Source organism: Callithrix jacchus, chromosome 14 (genome assembly GCF_049354715.1).
Source record: "Callithrix jacchus isolate 240 chromosome 14, calJac240_pri, whole genome shotgun sequence".
In the NCBI taxonomy this organism is placed as follows: Eukaryota; Metazoa; Chordata; class Mammalia; order Primates; family Cebidae; genus Callithrix; species Callithrix jacchus.
The window spans coordinates 90,632,538-90,653,132 of NC_133515.1; the positions used below are offsets into that span (position 1 = coordinate 90,632,538).

At 37.1% G+C, this 20,595-nt stretch overlaps 1 protein-coding gene across 7 annotated transcripts in view; it reads right to left on the reverse strand.

The window, feature by feature from the left end:
- NCOA1 (nuclear receptor coactivator 1) overlaps positions 1-20,595 on the reverse strand; it is a 290,014-nt gene that overhangs the window by 183,871 nt on the left and 85,548 nt on the right. For 6 of the 7 annotated variants that reach the window (XM_078349811.1, XM_078349815.1, XM_078349814.1 and 3 more), the window contains one exon: positions 18,245-18,329. The gene's annotated coding sequence lies outside the window, so the exon portion shown is untranslated. Of the gene's footprint in view, positions 18,330-20,595 lie in introns of those variants that run through there. The other variant, XM_078349813.1, reaches the window with a different exon arrangement.

Sequence of the window (20,595 nt, forward strand, 5' to 3'; positions counted from 1 at the left end):
ATCCAATTACTTGTTGCTATTCTTCCCCAATCACATGACTGTCTGCAAATTGTAGTTAATATCTGACAGCTACATTAAGTTCCAGTGTTCTTCCTAAATTTTAATTATAATGAGTATTTTTTAAGAAGTAACAAAAAATTAAATGGTGAAGGCATACTAATTCTAAGCAAGATTAATCTACCTGATAAGGAAGGAATTGTTGTATTCTGACTTCGGGTAAAGAAAGATGGGAGGAAAAGCTGTTTTCCAAAGAAAACAGCTTTTTTTTTAATTGATTGGGATTCCTCTGGAGATCTCTAGAGGAATCCATCTCTAGAGGAATCCCAATCAATAAAACTATCAGAAAAAGATGTGACATTAAGATGTTATGGATCTGACCAGATGCAGTGGCTCATGGCTACAATCCCAGCACTTTGGGGAGGCTGAGGTAGGAGGACAGCTTGCAGCCAGGAGTTCAAGACCAGCCTGGTCCACATAGTGAGAATCCATCTCTAAAAAGTTTTTTAAAAATTAGCTGGGCATGGTGGTAGACATTTGTAGTGCCAGCTATTTGGAAGGCTGAGGTGGGAGGATTGTTTGAGTCTAGGAACTGGAGGCTCCAGTGGGCTTTGACTGCACCATTGTACTCAGCCTGGGTAACAGAGTGATGCTCTATCTCAAAATAAAAACAAAAACAAAACAAAACAAAAGAGAAGATGTTAAAGATCTATCAAATCCTTTTCTCCTGGTATCATTAAAAATGTAGTTTCACTGACTCATTAACTCTTATAAGTGAACAGCATTAAAAAAAAAGAACTAAAACTATAGAATTGTGTAAAGCTTCCTATGTCAACTGCATGCATATTTTAAACATTCTATTTTTCTAGTAATTTTGTGACAAATCTTTATACTACTAGATAATATTTCTATACTGTAAGATAATAATGTACTGAAACCTTGAAAACACAAACTACTTGCAGAGAAAATCAGTTTGATTTGATAAAAACTGGGGCACAGAATATTGTGAGGTAAACAGAATTGTTTTATTTGAGTAATTCACATTCTATACCTATCATATAAGTTGCTATGAATGCAATCCAAAGAAAATATTACTATGAGAGTAATAACAGTAAGAGGCAATAAGGTTTGGAAGATGAAAATTAGAATTGGGCTTAAGAAACAAGCACAGGAATAAATACTATCACTGACACTCCTAACTGGAAAGAAAGCAAGAGGATGTGGGCTCAAGCACAGTGACAACAGTAAGAATGTATGTCTCTGGCCCAAGGAATATCCCAACTAATGCCACTGTTAGGACTAAGGGATAATAAAGTAAGGAAAACAAAGGCATACAAAGTATAAATAACAATAAAATAAAGAACAATGAATGAGAAATAAAAACATATAATCATTTCAATGTAGACAGGTGGGGTGGCTGATAAAGCCTGTAATCCCAGCACTTTGGAAGGCCAAGGTGTGCAGATCACTTGAGCTCAGGAGTTTGAGATCAGTCTGGACAACATAACAAGACCCCATCTGTATTTTTAAAAATGCAAAAAATTAGCAGGGCATTGTGGCACATGCCTGTAGTAGCCGCTACTCAGGAGACTGAGGCAGTAGGATGGCTTGAGCCAAGGAGGCAGAGGCTGCAGTGAGCCAAGATCGCACCATCACTGAGCTCCAGCCTGGGCGACAGAGCCAGACTCTGCCTTAAAAACAACAACAAAAAAAGCATAATCTCAATGCTGCATCCAAGAAGTGCCCAATAGTTTGATGAACTTTTGAGACTGATAGACTAAATAAGGGAATGGGGAATAAGTGATAAAAGGAAATTATAAAACTAATGCTACAGGGCTCTGATTTATATAATAGGACTATTATATAAATCACTGGGGCTCTGATTCATATAATAGGACTAAGGCCGAGACACATAAAAATGATTAATCAGCTGGGCTCACACCTGTAATCCCAGCATTTTGGGAGGCCGAGGTGGGTGGATTACCTGAGGTCAGGAGTTTGAGACCAGCCTGGCCAACATGGTAAAACCCCGTCTCTACAAAAATACAAAAAAATCAGCCAGGCATGATGGCTCATGCCTGTAATCCCAGTTACTCGGGAGGCTGAGGCATGAGAATTGCTTGAACCAGGAGGTGGAAGTTTCAGTGAGCCAAGATCATGCCACTGCACTCCAGCCTGGGCAACTGAGTGAGACTTGATCTCAAAAAAATAAAAAAGATTAATCATACATAATAAAAAGGTAAAAGGGTTGTATAAAGTTATAAGATGCTCCAAATTAATAGTTTAGGGGAAAAAAACATGTAGTATATTTAAGCCATAGCTAAGTTTACAACTTGTGGGACTTTCTGCTTCCCTATTTGCCCCACTGTGTAAACAAAGCTTTTAAAAATCCTATCCATAAGGGTCTAACTCTGATACCCTCATAAATCCCTATGACTGTCAGAATTAACAACATCATGCTTACAATACTAGACTGACAACTTAGGCAAAATTAATATATCTTCTCTCGTGTTTGTCGCCAACATTAAATCACAAAGTTCTGTCAATTATCTCAGCAATCTCTGAGAATCTGAATTCTCTATTTGAATTTTGTTTCTATTATAATCTTTGTCCAGGTCCTCGTCTCCTGTGCTTGCACTTAGCAACCACTCCAGTCCATCACACATGCAAAACTATTATCTTTAAGAAATGTTTTTTATTTTTTAACTACCAATTGGGTACTATCTTGACTATCTAGGTGATGAGTTCAATAGAAGCCCAATCCCAGAGTTATGCAACACATGTAACAAAACTGCACGTGTGCCCGTTGAAGCTAAAAGAATTTTTTTAACTAAAAAATAAAATTTTAATGTTTTCACTTAATCTCTTACCTCCTGATTAACTTCTGGAAGTTTTTTTAATTCTCTAGCTAAACAAATGTAAAATGTATATGCAATGCTCTCTATCAATTTCTCCCTGTCCTTCCTTCCCCAAGCCTCTCATAAGGTCTGTGGTACTCCACTTATGAGGCTTCTCTTCCAGCTCCATATATATGCATAGTCTGTACACTTTCTTCAAATTTTTATCAAAATTCATATCCTTTAAGAATACTCTCATAAGTTCACCCCATTCTGATAATTTCTCCTTTACAATTTCCTGATTCATACGATATATATTAATAATTCATATGCTTTCATTTTTTTCCATTCTGCCCTTAAAGATTCCAATATAGTAATATATTCCTGGCCATAGCCATGAATGTTTCTTTTATAACTTGTTACTATTCTTTATATTAATTTCAAATTTTTATAGCTAATTTCATTTATGAGAATGCTGAATTTTCTCACTGAAATTAATCTCTTACTTGGTTAATTTTATGTGTCAACTTAACTAAGCCACTGTACCCAGGCATCGGGTCAAACACCAGCTTAGAAGTCTGGAAGAAGGTATTCTTTAGATGAGAATCACATTTAAATCAGCGAACTGTGAGTAAAGCAGATTATCTCTCATAATATGAGTGGACCTTATCTAATCAGTTGAAGGCTTTCAAGAGAAAAAGACTGAGGTGGTCCAAGGAAAAAGGAATTCCGCCTCAAGACTGCCTTCAGAATCAAACTGTAACATCAACTCTTCCCTGGGTCTCCAGCCTGCTAGCCTCCTACAGATAGACTCTCCAGCACCTACGATCACTGAGCCATTTCCTGAAAAATATTCTCCATCCCCAGCCCCAGCCCTTGCCACAAACATGAACATACTCTTGTTGATTGTGGTTTTCTAGACAACCATTGCCCAATACAGTATTCCCCCAGTTTAAAATCTTGTTTAGTGACTATAGAGGATCAAAGATAAGCCCTAGTATCTCACAACTGATTCATTCATTTAAAAAATATTTGCATGTCTGCTGTGTGCTATATTCTGAGAATTCAAAGTTGATTTAGCCGATGTCTCTGTTCTCAAGGATTTGAGGGTGCTTTAGATGAGAAAAGAGAAAACTGAAGTAACATGGAAACATTGTAAGGTTATGAGTTCAGGATACTATTCATGGGAACAAAGAGGAAGGACGTATAATTGAGGTTTCTTTACCAACTGAATCCTACTTCCCATAGGTAAAACACTGTTCATCACATACTGACCCTTGGAAATCAATTATATACCCTAAGTATATAAAGTAAAAACACAAAAGCACAGTGTGTAAAAACAAACACAATATAACTATTACAGTGTTAACGTTCCTTTTGGATAATTTCTTTACAAGAGCTGAACTGGCTAAGGAATCTTAAAACAGGACTTAGAATACTGAAGAATCTTGTTCCAGTTTGAAAAGACAAACGGATTAACGGGGATTGGAAAGACACACATAAAACCTCACAGTTCATGAACCTCAAGTATATCAGTTAAAATGAATATTGTAGAATGGCATAAATCTCTAATTATTTGAAATGTAATAGCACATTGAATCATAAAATTCTTATTTTGAAATCATCTTAAGCATACACAAAAATGACTAAATTTTAAATTTAAGAATACTCTCAATTAATTTGCTGTAGCCTTTGCACTTGTAAGTATGCCATCTTATATTACTAAATATAAAAATTCAGGATCTAGGTTTACAATGTGAAACATAACCTCTAAATCAAAACATTTTAAAAATCACTAACTTAAGCCAGATAGTTAAATCTCATCAAATAGTACAAAATGGTAAATAAAACAAAGGAGTTTTTTGGGGGGCTTTGGCCCTATATTTAAATTAGGAGATTTCTTTAATTCCTAGTAGTCTGAGAATTTCATAACTCTGTGAGACTATTATGCTAAGGACTATTTTATAAGAATGACTGTCAGTATTACTGTATGTCATTGTATTCCTTAGGTTAAGTAATAAGAAAGAAAAACATTTCCCAATATTAACTAAACCAATATTATTAAATAAACACAGTATTTTCTACAAGTATTCTATAACATAAATTTGCTTTGCTTTCTAGAATCACTTAATCATAGAATCTTGTGGAGCCAGCCTCAATTTTTACAGATGGCACAAGTTGTGATTTACTCAAAGATACTGTAGTTTAATCCTTGTCAAATTAGCAAGGGACACAATGGGGCTCTTTAGGTATCCCCAAACCAGTAAAACCCACATCTCCATAAGCAGGCACATAATAAATCTTTGTTAAATGAATAAATGAAATGCTCACAGGTCTGAGATTCCTATAGTCTGAAATTTCATTTACTCACTCCTAAAAGTCTACCTCAACATAGATGCTCCCAAAGATAGATTTTCCTCTGTACAGGGGCTTCCATATACAGTGTAAGAACATACATCATATACAGCAAAGAGATGACACAGTATCACATTAACACTTCATGAAATAATTGAGGCAAATTATCAGAGATTTCTATTGTGCCCATAAAAGCTTTGTATTCAAATACTAATATCTGCTTGACAAGTTGAAAGCTCAATAACCTCTGTATAAAGGGTGAAAGGCTAAAAAGGCCCTAAGAAATCAATTGGGACACCAAAAGAGCCTCGTTGGGTTCCCTGCTAATTTGACAGGGGTTAAACTACAATATCACTGGGTAAATCATGACTTACGTCATCTGTAAAAATGGAGGCTGGCTACACCAAGATTCTATGATTAGGTGATTCTAGAAAGCAAAGCAAATTTATCTTAAATATTCTTTTGGAAAGTATGATACTTTAGAGATCCTATAAAAATAGTTTTTAACCTTGTTTAGGTGATGGAAAGCCTCAAGACTCCAATAAAGCTACAGATAATTCATCTCAAAAGAATTCCCACATGGACAAAATTTTATATATAGCTTCAGGAGAATTTAATGAGCCTCTGAAGTGGTCCATGAAACTCATGTAAGAAACTTCTGTTTTGTAAATTTAAATAGAATTCAAACACTGGAAGTATGGTAAGTTTGAAAACAAAGCAGTACTTTGTACCTAACTCTTGATTTTTTAAAAACAAGTTATGTTGGCCGGGTGCGGTGGCTCAGCCTATAATCCCAGCAATTTGGGAGGCGAGGTGGACAGATCACAAGGTCAGGAGTTAGACACCAGTGTGGCCAATATGGTGAAACCCCATCTCTACTAAAAATCCAAAAATTAGCCGAGCATGGTGGCACGCACAGTAGTCCCAGCTACTCAGGAGGCTGAGGCAGAAGAATCGCTTGAACACAGGAGACAGAGGCTGCAGTGAGCCGAGATCACTCCACTGCACTCCAGTCTGGGCAGAAGAGTGAGACTCCATCTCAAAGAAGAAAAAAAAAAGTTATGGCATATTTATTTTAAATTTCAAACAATAGAAAAGAGGAAGAGGTGATTTTACAACTCTCAAATAGAAACATGGTTTTGATGAACTGAAAAATAGTGGCTTAGATAATTAAACTGTTCTGGTAAATCAGAGCTCCAGATAAGTGACAACCAAACCATTATTATTATATAAATGTCAATCCCAATTCTAATAAAACAACTATAAGGAAAACATTTATTTAGAATTCCGAAGTTAAACAAACATTTGGCCCATTTAATTTTCTTCAATGAGACAATCCATTTAAAGGTAAGACTTTAATAAAAACACAAAACTAAGTATAAGCAATTGCATTACTATAATGGCTTAAATTTCTGAAAGATTAAACACCAATCATGTATTTTAAAAAGGAAGGAGTCTCATCACATCCTAATTTGTAATTAATATTGGTTAAGTATGTTGAATTACAACACTAATTTCTTCATTATTTGTATTTCTAAGGATAAAATTTTAAATGCTTTTCAAATGCAAGAGGAAAGAAAGCTGAAAGGCCTGACTTATCACAGAGAAGGAAAGAAGTAACAATTACACAATTCTTTAGAGGTTAATTAAAAACAGGCAAGTAATACTGATGTTAAGGTTTTTATAAACCATCTGCACAACAAACCAAAAGGATACTAATATCTGCTCTTGCAGTTTAGTTTCCAATGTACCTCTTTTGTGCAAATATCTCCTAGGATTTCTCTCGTCTAAAGGGGGTCCCCAGGGAACCAGCAAGAAGAAATTCTGTGATTATGTTCCGATGCAATAAAGGCAAAGACCTTTCAAATCCTAATTTGAGAAAAATAATGACTCTACCCCAATTGTGATAGCAATACCCCAATCAGGAACATGAAAACAAAATGGCTATGATTTCTGGTATATTCCTCTTGCCTTTTCAGTTGAACAATATCTAATTTTCTTAAAGTTATTTTCATTAAGTTATGAAATAATAAATTAAGCATGTGTTATTATAAATTACAAATTATAATTTATTGAATTCACAAAAGAAAAACATTTAAACAAGCTTATGTAACATATTTACAACAACATGAATTCTTCATGTTGGATTCTTCAATGTTTCACTTAAAAATTATTGTACTTAGGAATTGTGAATCTAGCACTGTGGTTACTTAAATAACTGTACATTTCCTTCATATAAATTACACTGTGGAAAAGGATCAGGAAATGAGGCAAATATCGGGATCTCAGTCCACAGTAGTCTTTACAATCCTAATTTATCTTCTAGATTTTTATTTGTTTATCAAAGAAGGGTGCATGCCATTCCTAAAAATTGCTAAGATAATCAGTAGTAAAGTTAGAAGAATCTAGATTTAATGCTTCTCTCCTCTTCAGCTGTTTTAGTTTTCTAAGAAAGGCTAAAGGTAAAGATATATATTGGGTGAGGCCATATAGGGCCGACTTCATATGTGAATACCTGCATGCATGACAACAGGAATTCAAAGAACCAAGGTTTTACTCCCAAGACTTGCTACAAACCTGCTTTTGTGATACTGGGCATAAAACTTGTAAGGTACTTAGTTTTTGCCACCTGTAAAATAAGGATGTTGAAACACGTGATCTTCAAGGTCATTTCCAATTAAGATACTTGTGTAAGTTCATATTTATGTAAGTATATGAATAAGCAACAGAATTACAGTAAATCCATGTGAGAGTATGGACATAGGTATACATGTAGGAATAGAAAATGGCAAAGAAATAAGTAAAAAAAAATATTCAATCCAAAGCTACCTTTGGAGCTACCTTTCACAGGTAGAGTTTAGACTTTCGATATAGAAAGGCCGAGAAGACCCACTACTGTCATCCAAATCCCCAGCACCCTCCTTTTATGCCACTGCTATACTAATATCCACAAGCAGTATAACCTAAGAGTATACTTTCTCCACAATATAACCATTCTTATATCTGGTCCAAGGTAGACTGATCCAGTCTATCTCGATGAGGGTTGGCAAGCTTTTCTGTAAAGAGTTTAATAGATATAGGTTTCCTTTCCCCTCTCAATAGTGCCATCCGTCAAGACAGTGCTTGCTGCCAAGCTTGACTTCTAACAAATCACTTACTGTGGCCCTCTGACAAGAGCCAGTCCTTGACTCTTCTTGATCCTGGCAAATAAACTCCTGGTACCACAGTATCAAGTTTTTATTGCTACTTAACTCCTTTTTCCCTCATTAATTCAAAGCTACAACTTCACGACTTCATCCATCTTGAATCCCAAATGTTAGTATCTTCTATCATCTATCACTCACCATTGGCCCAGAAAGATGGTAAGAAAATGGAAACAAAAAAGACGGGGACAGAGACAGAGTAGATTCAGGTGAAGGACAGATGAGTGTTAGTATTAGCTCCATTTTCTAGACTTTAAAAAGGAACCAGGTGCTACCTTACTGTTAATTTAAATTAAAATGTCTACTTCAGTGGAACAGAGAACATTTCACTTTATGCAAAGTGCTCCTTAATGAAAGAACTGTTATAACAGGGTGGAAAGAAAAACCTCAATAAGCTTTTTTCTTATGCTTTTATCTAGATCACTCTGCTTCCAGCTGTGAAACTGACTGATGTTTTTAAAGCTCCCAAGGAGCCTCTAAAAGTAACCATGGTTACTGGTTCAAAACAGTATTAAAAAAATTAGGAGGAGATAGCAATTTGAAGAGAAAAACAGTTTTCTTAAATTTCATCAAATGAAGCTATAGCAACAAGGAGTAGGCTGATGGCTGGGCAAAGGCTTCAAGATGCTAAGTTTTCTACAGAGTCATCAGGGTGCTTGATCTCTCAGCCCAGAAGACCCAGCACTTCAAGGAATCACTTTACCTTATGCAAGAGTGATTCCCCCAAACGTAATTTAGTTATTTACTATGGACAGTATTTTATAAACTCAAACAATATTCTCGTCAGGAGGTCACTGAATTTGCTTTACACAGAAACTTAGCTGGAAAAAACAAATTAAGAGCACAAAGTTGCTTAATAAACATATGAATCTGAGCCTAAAACGGTACTTACCCTTTTAATAGAAAGCTGCCTAAGTCATTCTTAACAATCTTTCTCAAAAAGTTTTCATCAAATACTCATCTTTTCAAACCCCTTAGCAACCTTTTTAGTTATTAAAAAATTCATTCCTTTCATATTTGAGTCTATTATGTTTCAGGCACTGTATGAGACATTGGATATATCACAATAAAGAAAACAGACAAAACTCAAACTTTTATGAAACTTATAAACTAATGGAGAAGAGAGACATTAAATACCCAATTGCAAATTGTGTTAATGTGCTATGAAGAAAAACAATAAAAGGAATTTACTGGGATTTCAAGAAATCAAATCCTTACAGCTATTAATGGTGGATAATGGATACATAGAAATAATGATGGATTCACCATACTCTCTACTTTTGTGTATATATTTAGAAATTCTTAAAATAAAAATTTAAAAATGAAAAAAATAGGTAGAGACCTGAAAGGTAAGTAGGTGTTAAAGAAGCAAAGCATGGTAGAGAAGAGTGTTCTCTGGGCCAAGAGAAGAGTAGATGCATCAATTCAGAGAACTGGAGAGCCTGGCATACTAGAGGGATTGAAGGAAAGAGAAAAAGACAGCCTAGCCTCTATAATATTTTCATTTTTGAGATGAAGTCTTGCTCTGTCGCCCGGCTGGAGTGCAGCGGCATGATCTCAGCTCACTGCAACCTTCACCACCCAGGTTCAAGCGATTCTCCTGCCTCAGCCCCCCAGTAGCTGAGACTACAGGCATGTATCACCATGCCCAGCTAATTTTTGTATTTTTAGTAGAGACGGGGTTTCACCATGTTGGCCACGATGGTCTTGATCTCTTGACCTTGTGATCCACCTGCCTCGGGCTCCCAAAGTGCTGGGATTACAGGCATGAGCCACTGCGCACAGCCTATAAACTATTTTTTTAAAGCCCCACCAAAAACTAAAAACCTCTCAACTCTCACAAGGTACAGATGACAGATATTCCAAGTAGTAATAAGGGAAACTAACTTTTTGAGCCTTCAATAAATGTCAGGCAGTGTGCTAAGAGTTACTACACTTTATTTCACAGATGTCTTAGAACAATCTATAAAAAAAGATAGAATTTTTCCTAGTTTGCAGGGGAGGAAACTAAGGCACAGAGAGATCAAGGAACATGCCTAGAAATGTCTGATTGAAGAACCTGTACTTTTTCTTAACTACAATCATGTTCCTTGGACTGCTTACCACATGTCCAGATGACACTATTATGTTTTATTTAAGAGTTCTAAATTCTTGGTCCATTTCCACAATTATTTTGGACTTTGTGCTTAAATTATTTCATCTCTTGCTAATTTCACAAAATCGGAGAGTTGCAGATTATATTAAGGTCTTCCTAGCTTTTATGTACCTTACCAATTACATTACTATTTTTTTCACACCAGAAGTTTATACTTACAGTATTTTATAGATCATATGGTATAATTTATGCAATTATCTAAATTTTGATAATTTTTAAATAATTCAACGAATACTCACTGGTCACCTTCGTGACAGCTGCTCTACTACTAGGTGTTAGGAATACAGTAGTAAGCAAAACCATTCAAATTCTCTGCCTTCATGGCATTTATAATTCAGCAGGAAGAGACAGACAATAAATAAAACAAACAAATAAACAATATAGTATGTTAGAACATGGTAAGTCCTATGGAGAAAAACAATCAGGAAAGGAGCACAGGAATTGCTGGTTTCTCCATGCCTATCATGAGCAAGAATTTGTTAGGCATGAAGGCAAATAAGGACAAACAATGTCTGATTCCCTGCACTGAGCTGACTGTAATTTGGTAAACACCAATATGAAGAATTCTATAAAAGACAAATAAACCAAATGCCATGGGTCTACATAGGGAAGAGCCACAAGACAGAAGAAATCGAGCTGCAACCTGGATTTTACTCTCTTAAAAACAAACAAAAAAAAACTAAAAAGAAAAAAAATTCCTAAAAAGAATGTGAGACCTATATATTAAACTCACATTTCAACATTTTTAAAACCTTATTGATATTTTAAGAAGATTTGAAAAAATATAGACACATACTATTTTCTTGAGAAAACGATAATTAAAAATATCAAAGTTATAAGTTTAATACAAATAAAATTTAAAACTATGTTTTAGAAAAGTAATTGTATAAGAATCTCTACTACAATTAAAAGGGTAAATGTAAGAAAACCCAAGGAAATCTTGAGATTAGATATACTCTCATGATTATGAAAAGATACTAGCCGGGCGTGGTGGCTCAAGCCTGTAATCCCAGCACTTTGGGAGGCTGAGACGGGTGGATTGCGAGGTTGAGAGATCAAGACCATCCTGGTCAACATGGTGAAACCCCGTCTCTACTAAAAATACAAAAAATTAGCTGGGCATGGTGGCGCAGGCCTGTAATCCCAGCTACTCGGGAGGCTGAGGCAGGAGAATTGCCTGAACCCAGGAGGCGGAGGTTGCGGTGAGCCAAGATCGCGCCATTGCACTCCAGCCTGGGTAACAAACAAGAGTGAAACTCCGTCTCAAAAAAAAAAGAAAAGAAAATATACTAATAGGCTTTTCTCATTTGCTTTTCCTTCCATTGACTTCCCTCCTATTCTCTAAGTAGCATCCATAACTTTGGTGAAGTTTAAAAATGAAAAGAGAAAGAAATAGTTAATATTTACCTTATGAATTAAAGAAAGAATTTTGCAGTAAGATAAAATTTTCCAAGTCTGGTTTTCCCAAAGAAGGACTTTGTTAGACACTAATATTTTCTGGCCAAGATTGAAAGAGTAGGATTATAGTTTCTTCCACAGTACAGAGCAGATATCCCTTCTGCTCATGACAGTTAGAACATGAGGCCTGCTACTTAGGGGAGAAGGATGATATAAATTGGAAAAAGTATAAATTATAGCCCCAAACTCCTGATTCTGGACAAAGGATTATGGGATTAAGACGTGAGACAGAGACAGGAGATGCAAGTGACCAATACTCCCATCATCTTTCAGGCAGAGGCTGCAGAAGAAAAGAATGCCTGACCGAGTAAGGAAATTTGGGAGCTGGAACAGTCAGCTCCACTTCCCACGAAGACTGCACAAAATGACTGCCTTCCAGGAACATCCCTGCCATGCGCGTGCATGTACACACACACACACACTCTTTCTCTCTCTCTCTCTCTCTCTCTCTCTCTCTCTCTCTCTCTCACCACCAACTTCTTTCCTTTCCCTATGCCTACTCAACAGAAGCTGGAGATAGCCATACCAAAATATATGCACAGAAACACAGTAAGATTGAGGGGGAATGTGAGATCAGCTCTGGCATCTTCTTTATTTCTCATGTGCCATGGAAGGTACTAGGAAATTTCTGTGTGCTCTAAAGTAGTATGGAAAAGGTAACTTAAGATACAGATTGACAAGTTTGCCAGAGGGGCAAAGTAATTCCATAGGCCTGGAAGAGAGAATACATGGCTCAGGGGGCCAAGCCAGACCTCAGGCTATCTGTAACACCAGGGAAGATGGCAGTGCATCTCAGGAGCCAAAAGAACAGGTCTCAAGTAATATCGTTTGTTAGCTTACTAGTTTGTTAGTTTACAAACTAACAAACAACAGTTCTGGGAGTACCTCAGTGGCCACAATTCCAGGGAGAGATCAGCGAGAAACCAGAGAAGACAGTACATAGACCGAGGGTCTTGGTGAGCTTCCACCACTACGAAGTCACACAAGCCAACCCATAAGTCTAGTTCTGTTGTGGGCAGTTCTGAGGAGAGAGACAATATTTGAATGAACAGTATCCGGAAGCTAAAATATCCAAACAGAACAATTTAAATTATTGGATAAGACCTAGTTTACCAGATGGGAGTAAGTCTGATACTCTTTTTCCAGCCATCCAGTGACCAGCGTTCATCAAAAGGAAGAGGTAAGTTACAGAAAAATAAAGAAGTGATATTTTCTTTGCACACCTGAGTATGAATAAGCTGTGATCCTGCTACAAATTTCATGATGATTATTTTATCTGAGAATTCAACAGAAATACTTTGCACATTAGAAACCAATATCACCTTAAGATTAACAGTGGACATTCAGTTCAAGATGGCATACTGAGCCCATTCATCTACCTCTTCTCTTACTAAAGATCTCAGGTCAGAAGGGTCTGGGGGTGTGGGCAGGTTACAAAACAACGGAGTGAAAAACCACCAATGACGGTCAGTACAACTCTAATGACAACTAAGTGCCAGCCACTACATTTATCATGAGTCTAAAGTCTTTGAGGGCTTATAGTGTGAACTTTGAAATGGAGATAATAACAGGCTATAGACAATCTCAATGGAGGGGGCGGGGCAAAGGAAGGCAACTCAGACCTAAGCAGAACTCTCCCTGCAGAAAAATTCCTTTCCTATAGCAGAAACTGAGGGACAGGACCCTGCTATCAGCCTTGTCTCTGCAAGTGCACAAGAAAAATGACAACTACTCAGGAGGCTGAGGCAGGAGAATTGCCTGAACCCAGGAGGCGGAGGTTGCGGTGAGCCAAGATTGCCTGGGTAGTAAGAGCGAAACTCCGTCTCAAAAAAAAAAAAAGAAAGAAAAATGAGTCCAGGAACCTGTAATCCCAATGAGACCAACGTGGGAGGATAGCTTGAGGCTGGGAGTTCCACACCAGCCTAGGCAACATACAGAGACTCCACCTCGACAAAAAAAAAATAGAAAATTAGCTGGTATAGTGGCGAGCGCTACCCAAGTAGTCCCACCCACTTGGGAGGCTAAGCTGGAAAGATTTTTATGTTTTGGGAGGTCAAGGATGCAGTGAGCCGTGATAACACCACTGCCGCTCCAGCCTGGGTGACAGAATGAGATCCTATCTCCAGAAAAAAAAAAGAAGGAAAGCCCACCTCTCACTCACCACAGCAACTGGGAAACCAACTGCAAAGTCCTTTGGTTGGCCATGATACTCAGTAGATACAACAGTATTTTGTAAAGAGGAATAAAGATTTATACAGAATTACACCAGTTTCCAAGATTTCAAAAGTTATCATTAAGCTATCAGCATCAAAATAATTTAAGGTATTTATGTGCCCTACTCTAGACTTCTGAATCAGATTTTTGTGCATAGGGCCAGGAATCTACATTTTAACTGGGCCGCCAAGCTATAGTTTTATAATTCAAGTTGGACAACCACTGTGACCTTTACTTGAAAATACTGGAAAGAAGAAAGCTAACAATCACTGGCCACTTAAAAAAAACAAGAGAGGCACTAACATGAAGAAGTAGAGACACAATGACCCAAAGAAAATACAGTAAGGCAACAAAAATAAATAAAATGTCCCTAACTTTGTTGGTATCCATTCTTTTTTTTTTTTTTTTGAGACGGAGTCTTGCTCTGTTGCCACTGGTATACGGTGGAACAATCTTGGCTCACTGCAAGCTCCCTCTCCCAGGTTCAAGCGAATCTTCTGCCTCAGCCTCCCGGGTAACTGCGATTACAGGCTTGTACCACCATGCCTAGCTAATTTTTGTATTTTTAGTAGGGACTGGGTTTCACCACGTTGGCCAGGATAGTCTCGATCTCTAGACCTCGCCCACCTCAGCCTCCCAAACCCTGGGATCACAGGCGTGAGCCACTCTGCCCGGCCCCTTTATTGGTATCTTGAGAGAGCTTCAGGAGGCCAGTAAATCCACAGAACAAACAAACAAAAAAATATGTTCTTAAAATAATCAAGAAACAAGAATTATTTTTAGAAAATAAAAACAAAAATTATTTTCAAAATGAAATAATATGACTTTCAGTGAATGCCAAGATGTAATAAGCCCTTTACAGCCCATCTCCCTTACTGATTACAACTAAAAACACTGTACAGAATACTAAAAGTAATTTCCTGAAAACTGGAAAGTAACAATGTCAGGTACATTGGAGGAGAAAGTCAAAACGTGAAGAATAACCAATATGATGGTGAGTTTACTATTTTTTTAAAATCCTTCCTTTATCTACCACTTTGACCTGAGGGTGGGCAGAGTCCCAGAATTAGGCAGCCAACTCACACAGCAAAACTCCAGGAGAAACCCTCTCTTTCTAGTGGGTGTAAAACAACCATCTGTGGGCTACAAAGTGTGTGATTTGGAGCAGTAAGAGGGGAGTTCCCAGTTCTTTACTTTTCTTTCTTTTTTCTTCTCTGCTGACTCTGCTTCAAAGCTGGTCTAAGTCATGAAGCAGCACTATGGAGGCAGCACATCTGAAAGCCTAAGAGAAACGTGTCCTTCTGTCCTGAGAAATGGGAAGGGGGCCAGGGGACTAGGCAGAATATGGGAAGAATCTTCACTGTGTATTTCTCTGGGGCGTAACAGTGAAGGAGGGGGACACTAAGACTCTAAGAGAAAGAAACCCCTGGTATAGTGAAAGGACCAGGAAAAGAGGCTCCTGGGAGCTAGACAGCATAAGGAAAGTCTCTAAGAGAACAGAGATCTAATTCCAAGTTGTGTATGTGTAGAAAAAGCATAAAGAAGTATATCACGCTGCCCACGCATGGTGGCTCACACCTGTAATCCCAATACTTTGGGAGGCCAAGGCAGGCAGACTGCTTGAGCCTGGAGTTTGAACACAGCCTTGGCAACATAGTGAAACCTCGTCTCCACAAAAACAAAAACAAAAATTAGCTGGGCATGAGTCCCAGCTCCAGAAGGATCATCACTTGAGCTCTGGAGGCAGAAGTTGCAGTGAGCTGAGACTGTGCCACTGAGCATCTGTGGTCCCAGCTGCTAGGAAGGCTGAGCTAGGAGAATCCCTTGAGCCCAATGGGTCAATGCTGCAGTGAGTCCAGATCATGCCACTGTATACCAGCCTGGGCTAGAGAGGAAGATTTTGTCTTAAAAAAAAAAAAAAAAAAAAAAGTATAGCAAAGGCTGGAGGAGATGAACAGCAATTAAAAACACCCAGATTGGGAGGCTGAGGCAGGAGGATCACCTGAGGTCAGGAGTTGGAGACCAGCCTGGTCAATATGGCAAAACCCCATCTCTACTAAAAGTACAAAAATTAGCCGAGCTTGGTGGCGGGTGCCTGTAATCCCAGTTACTCAGGAGGGTGAGGCAGGAGAATCGCTTGAACCTGGGTGGCAGAGATTGCAGTGAGCTGAGAACGCACCACTGCACTCCAGCCTGGGCAACAAGAGCAAGACTCCATCTCAAAAAAACAGACAAAAAACACCCAGAAAGATGCAATAATTCAGAGATATCAATTCTCCCCCAATAATGCTTTTTGTTTGTCTGAGACAAGGTCTGGCTCTGTTGCCCAGGCAGCATGATCTCCGCTCACTGCAACCTCCGCCTCCCAGGCTTAAGCAACACTCACACCTCAGCCACCTGAGTAGCTGGGACCACAGGCAGACACCACTGGACTGGCTAATTTTTGTATTTTTATAGAGACAGGGTTTTTCCATGTTGTCCAGACTGGTCTCAAACTCCTGAGCTCAGGTAATACACCTGTCTCAGCCTCCCAAAGTGATGGGATTACAGTGAGAGCTACCACACCCAACCCCAAATAAATCTTTAACTCAATGCAATCGTAATTAAAATCCTTCATAAGTTTACTTTTTAATTTGATGAATATATTCTCAAATTAATTTGGAAAAATACCAAAGAATAAAACATTTTTGGAAGACTAAGAAGACTTTAAAGCTACAATAACATTAAAAATACATCATAATTATGCTGTGACAGAGAATTAAATCAAAGAAACATTAATAGAGACAAAGAAATCTATGTGTATATGAAAATCTTACTTTAGATAAAGTATACTTTGAAGTCTGTGGGTAAAAATGAAACATTTACTAAATGCTATCAGAACTAATAATCTATTTTAGGATAAAAAAGTTAGATTTCTACATATCATTTATAACAATTATGAAAGATCAAATACTTAAAAATATTCAAAGAAGATGAAAGACCAATAGCCAATAAACATATGACAAAAAAAGTAAAAAAAAACTATAACTGAACTGACATTGCTTTTTTAATCTTTTAGATTCCCATTATGTTAAAAAAAAATTCTGTGAATGTGTCTGTCTGCATTCACTGAATTTGTCAAATGTTTGGAAATTCCTACACTAAAAAAAGAGAAAAAAGTAGATCTGAAGACTTAAACATTTTCAAAACTTCTATACATAAAAAAATCACAAAGTAAAAAGGCAAATAGAAAGGGTAAATGTATTTGAACAAAACATGACAAAGTTAATATTCTTAATATATTCAAAATTCATATATCATGCTATAAAAATTTGTAAAACTCCAATGGATAAGTAGATAGAGAACTCTAAATACAAAGAAACAAATTAAAATGAAATGCAATAATCTACATGCCAATTTAGCAAACACTGGGGTGGGGGAACACCCAATGGGATAATGTGGTGAAGCAGGCATGCTCACTTGCTGACAATGAGGAAAAGTTAACACAATCTTACTAAGGAGCAATCTGACACATTAAGAAGAAAGAACCTTAAAAAAAAAGCAGATGCCCTCTGACAGAATTATTAAAATTTGGGAAAGTCTTCAATTCCAGCCTCACATTTGACAGCTGCATCACAAAAAAAGTCACATACCATTTTGAGCACCAGTTTCTTCAATGTAAAATATCAATACCGGCCACTAATTTACAGAGTTGTAATATTTAAAAGAGAAAAACATGTAAAAATGTCTGAAAAACTGCAAAGCACAGGATTGCCCAAGGGTCTGTGAACGTTAGGAAATTTTCGAAGATCTTCAAACTCTGACTGAACATGTGTGAATGTTTGTGAAAGATCTACACAGCTCTATGCAGACTCTCAAAAGGGCCCTGATCCAAAAGAAAACTGAAACCACTAAGGCATGGAAAATAAAAGTAAGAATCTTCTTCCCAGTGTCCAATAACTGTGTTGTTGCCTGACACACTATAGGCCCAAATTAGGAATTCATTGTGAAAATCCAGGTAGTATTTAAGATGATATTCAACTTACCCTGTTAATTTCTAAGCCCCTCAGAGTAGGATTTAGTGATTTCTGAGGATGTTAATTCATTCTCTGATGTAGCTGTAAATGGAATCTGAAATTAGGGAAACAGTAAGTCAATCAATTGGATCTAATTGGATCAATCACATGAAATTAATGCAGTCTACTTTGGAAAATGGGTGGGGGGAGCAGTAAATAAATTTAATATATTTAAAGTACTATTCTGAATTCATCAAGATACACATAATTAATATATAAACTACACTGGGACATTTCTCCTGAAGCAAACAAAAATAAAATTGTATATATTTTAATAAAATGGAATATAGAAAATTAACATTCTATAAAATAATATTTATCATTTGAAAAATAATAGCTTTTTAAAAAACTGACATTTAATAACTATATATGGGGTACAGTGATATTTCAATACATATATACAATGTATAATGTGTAATAATCAAATCAGGGTAATTAGCATATCAATCACCTTAAACATTTATCATTTCTTTGTGTTAGGAGCATTCAAAAGCCTCTCTTCTAGCTATTTAAAAATATACACGAAATTATGTTAATGATAGTCACTCTACATTGCTACAGAAGACCAGAATTTATTCCTCCCATCTAACCTATAATTTTGTATCTGTTATCCAACCTCTCCCAATACCCATCTCCCAATTACTCTTTCTGCCTTCAGTAACCACAATTATATTCTCTCCTTTTACATGCTCAACTTTATCTCCCACAATATGAGGGAGAATACTGTCCTTCTGTGTCTGACTTACTTAACTTTTTTTTTTGAGACGGAGTCTCACTTTGTTGCCAGGCCAGAGTGCAGTGGGGAGACCTCAGCTCACTGCAACCTCCACCTCCCAAGTTCAAGCGATTCTCCTGCCTCAGCCTCCAGAGCAGCTGGGGCTACAGGTGCATGCCACCACATCCAGCTAATTTTTATATATTTAGTAGAGATGGAGTTTCACCATGTTGGCCAAGATGGTCTTGATCTTTAAACCTGGTTATCCACCCACCCTGGCCTCCCAAAGCACAGGGATTACAGACATGAGCCACCGCGCCCAGGCTGACTTATTTAACTTAATATGCTGTCCTCCAGGCTCATTCATGTTGCTGCAAATGACAGGATTTCATTCTTTTAATGGCTAAATAGTATTCCATTCTGTATATATACCATATCTTCTTTATCCATTCATCTGTTGATGCACATTTAGGTTGATTCCCTATCTTGGTTACTGTGATATGCCACAATAAACATGGGAGTATAGCTATCTCTTTGACATACTGTTATCCTTTACTTTTGATAAATACCTAGACGTGGGATTGCTGAAACTCATGGCAGTTCTATTTCTAGTTTAGAGGAGTATCCACACTGTTTTCCATAATGGTGGTCCTAATTTACATTCCCATCAATAGTGTATCAGTGCCCTTTTCTCCAAATCCTTGCCAGCATTTATTTTTTTGTCTTTTTGATAATAGCCATTCTGAGGTGAAATAATTTTGGTTTTGATCTGCATTTCCCTGATGATTACTAAAGTGTAACATTTTTTCATATGTTTGTTGGCTTTTTGCATGTTCCTTTTGAGAAATGTCTAGTCAGATCATTAGCCTATTTCTTAACTGAATTATTGGCTTTTTGCTGTTGGAGCTTTTTACTTATTTTAGATATTAATCTCTTATCAGAAGAATAGTTTGCAAATATTTTCTCCCATTCTTCAGGTTGTCTCATTACTCTGTTGATTGTTTTCTCTGCTGTGAAGGTTTTTAGCTTGATATAATACCATTTGTCTATTGTTGCTTTTGTTGGACCTGTGCTTTTGAAGTTTCAGCCATGAAATCTTTGCACAGATCAATGTCCTGAAGCACTCTGGGTTTTCTTTTAGTAGCTCTACAGTTTCAGATCTTACATTTAAGTCTTAAAACATGTGGAGCTGATTTTTGTATATGATGAGAGATGAGGGTCTAGTTTCATTCTTCTGCATATGGATAGCCAGTTTTCCCAGCACTATTTATTGAAAAGGCTTGTCTTTTCCCCAATGTATGTTCTTGGTGCCTTTGTTAAAAATCAGTTGGCTATAAATATACAGATTTATTTCTGGGTTCTTGCTCCATTGGCCTATATGTCTGTTTTTATACCAGTGCATGCTGTTTGGGTTGCTACTGCTTTGCAGTATATTTTGAAGTCAGATAATGTGATGCCTCCAAGGTCCTCTCCCACCTCCCAGGAATTCTTTGCCTATTTGGGGTCTTCTGTGGTTTCATACACATTTTAGGATCATTTTTTTCTATTTCTGTGAAGAATGTCATTGGTATTTTGATAGGGCTTGTGTTGAATTTGTACATTGCTT